General features: G+C 41.6%; 1 pseudogene; it reads left to right on the forward strand.

The window, feature by feature from the left end:
• The first annotated feature begins 1,057 nt into the window (after nucleotides 1–1,057).
• Nucleotides 1,058–1,629, forward strand: LOC149225267 (bifunctional nitrilase/nitrile hydratase NIT4B pseudogene; annotated as a pseudogene).
• The last annotated feature ends 1,662 nt before the right edge of the window (nucleotides 1,630–3,291 follow it).

The following is a 3,291-nucleotide window of genomic DNA, read 5'->3' on the forward strand; positions in this document are numbered from 1 at the left end:
CATATTATCTTTTCGCATTGGTACGGAATGTTCAGGTTATCGAATGCACCAAGCTCTAGTAATATTTTTAAATATTATTTTGCTGGTGCATTTGGTAAATATAAACGCATCGGGAGTGACGCACCGACATACAATTTATCTCTTTCTCGATACATTTTCATTTACAAAACTCACTGGAAGTGACACATAGACATGCAATTTATCTCTTTCCCGGCGCATTTTCATTTACAAAACGCACCGCAACAACTGCGGTGTATTATGTTCACGCACTAAAATACGGTGCACCCTGTAAATTTACAGGGCGCATGTTATCGGTGCAAGCCAAACATATAAAGCACACCGCGTAGGCAAATTTTTTTCAAAAACAATAAAAAAATTAACCTAATTTGCAATTTTAATCCGCTAAAAAATTAAATTAGAGAGAAACATAGACATTTGTTCATCGGGGAGGCATTGTGGACACATAATGGAGAAAAACAAATTTAAGATTAATTTGAAAAAATTGGAAAGTCAGACAGTGAGCACGATACAGAAGGATGGTGAGCAAGAGAAGCACCGACGTTAGGACGGTTGCATGAGGCAAAAGTAGCACTGATGCTTCAAAGCCCTTGAGCATTGTATATGGTAAAAATGAAATTTTCGAATAGGAGGGTTTTTTTTTATTTAAACCTCCTCCAATGTGTTTTTCTAACCACACCGGTGCGGAATAGATCCAAGAGCACCACGTTTTTTTTAAATAAACATTTTTTTAGGCAGCAAGGAGAGAGAGCCATGGTGTTGGCTTTCTTTTGAATGGATTAACGATGCCTAATGAAAAAGAGGTTGCTGCATCTAGTTGAAGGAGGCTGCTGGAAGGTGAAAACTAGAGCATGCAGTGTTCTTGTTGCATGCCAATCTTCTTGCACGCAAAGGAACTCACATGCTTCTTTATGGTAAGTGGTGAAATGTTGGAACGTTGTGCCATAGAAGGCTAAAGCAAATAATATGTACCCAAGGCAAAAATTGACAGAAAAATAGATAGGTGCAGGGACAAAGAAAACTCGAAGTAGAAGTTGAAATGGACTTGGCATTGCATATCACAATGACTGTTTGAGCTAGCGTTATTTAGGCCACTACATTCTTCTATGACACTCATACTACTAGACTTAATAAAGTGAGAAGCTTGATAGCAGAAGGCGCTACTTCTGGATCATTGTTTCTTGTGTTTCCTAAAGCTTTTATTTGTCACTATACTCGAGGTTCTTGTTTCAGCGTTGTTATGGATATTATCTCTTTAAAGGGTCGGAAGTGATACAACGAGCAGTTTTCACACTATATTGATCAGTTCTTTTCTTTGATATTCAAGGAATATTCCTAGGGAGCGTCTGATTTGGGGTTTTAGTGATGGATTCACCTGTGTATGACACATAAATTAGGCCTATGGGTGCAGTCTTATGCTGGGAAAACCAAATGCCTCTTTTGAGAACAACTATGTATGCCAAAGGAGTGGAAATTTATCGCGCACCAATTATCGATGTAAGAGATTCATGGAAAATATAAATGTGTCATATAGATCTCGAAGGTGGGCGTTTCGTGTTGTTAGCAAATCAGTTCTGCAAAAGAAAAGATAGATATTATGTGATTTTATGACATCAGTGCTTCAATATCAGCGGCAAAACGAAATACCAACAGGGCTCTGACTTTTAGTGATCCTGACGAAGATGTAATGGCATAGCATAATGAAATGCAGATTTGGTGCAAATTCATAGCCTTGGGAATGAATTTAAATTGTAGTGTGTTCCCTGGTGTAATAGACTAATGAATTTTTTGGCAGTGATGGTGTCCACATGGTGTCCACATGTTGGTGGATTAATTTTGGCAGAGACAGTGACGTGTTGTTGGATGTGTAGCGCGAATCTAATAATGAAGTCTTGCATGGTCCGTGTCACGCCCCCAGGCCTGCGGTAGTCTTCCAACCGCTCTTGGCGAGGTGCGGCACCACCGAACACTTTCTTTTTACCAATACTAATGTTCATGGACTACGCCTAATTCACTTTCTCCTACTTAGTTTGTGTTTCGCAACCAAGTATTATTATGCATAACCTTTATACTAATGAGCACCCATACTCATTCATTATCAACAACAATTATAACAAGAACACAATTGCACAGTATAAAGGGAGGGGCAACTGCCTGAACAATGAGTCTGCCCCATAATACTATGTATATAACAATCTTTCTCAATAATACAAGCTTACAAGTATTCTTGGCAAAATCCAAGTCTATACTTAGCCAATTTTACAATAGAGGCAAAACTGCCTTTTACAACCTTTGTGCATACCTTGCACGGTGGGAGGGTGCTCACCCGAGCCACCAAGACTCCCTCCTCAAGTCTCACACAAAACAGTTCTTCAAACAACCCACGGCACACTTGCCTACAACTTCGACTTCCACCAAGTGCGTTTTACGATAGTGCACAACCCAACTCAAGCGCATGAGTTATGCGCTCCTCCAAGTCCTTATGCGCACTCCTAAATCTGCACCTTATGCGAATTATCCAAGTTCGAATGAGTTGATATGAATGCCTTTGAACGCTCCAAAGTCACCAATATATATGCTTTATTACATGTGGGTGGGGGCTGCCCAGCCGACCACCAAAACGCCCTGAACGCACCCTTGAACGCCTTAGAATATGGTTGGCCTGCTCTCCATATGAGTCTGCCCCTTAACCTTATCATCCCATGTCCAAAGGGTATAAACGCTCCATCGTTTTCCCTATCGTCGCATATAACTTCTGCTTTCGTCGCATTGTCGTGTGCGCTGACTCGCCCTGCGCCCGCGTGCAGCCCAACTCGCCCCGCGCCCGCGTTCGCCCATCGTGCGGCCCGACTCGCCCGCGCGCCCGCCATGCACGCCAACTCGCCCGCGCGCCTGTGCCCGTGCCCGGTCCGCCCGGCGTCCAACCGAGTCGGCTAACCAAGGACCTTACAATCCAACTCCTATAATTGCATCTGTAACATTTAGTGCAAAACCTGAATTCTTATTGCAAAATAACTATAAAAAAAAAGGACATTGTGAAACTTAATTGAGAAGCATGGCTTAAGTGTTTGCGTTTCCCCAAACAAGAACCGTATCTTGTGTGATATTCACCATTAATGGAGAAGACATGTCACTAGTATTCTTTCTCAACTTGTCTTACCACATTCAATCTATGTTGATCTTATAAATGTGAGAGCCATGGTATGTGTGCCTTATAATAATGAATATTAAGCCATGTTGTTATTTTTTTAGTTGGTCATGGTCATATGTGAG

Source organism: Pinus tabuliformis, chromosome J (assembly GCF_031772625.1).
Source record: "Pinus tabuliformis cultivar Carrire ecotype Pingquan chromosome J, CPIR1, whole genome shotgun sequence".
NCBI lineage: Eukaryota > Viridiplantae > Streptophyta > Pinopsida > Pinales > Pinaceae > Pinus > Pinus tabuliformis.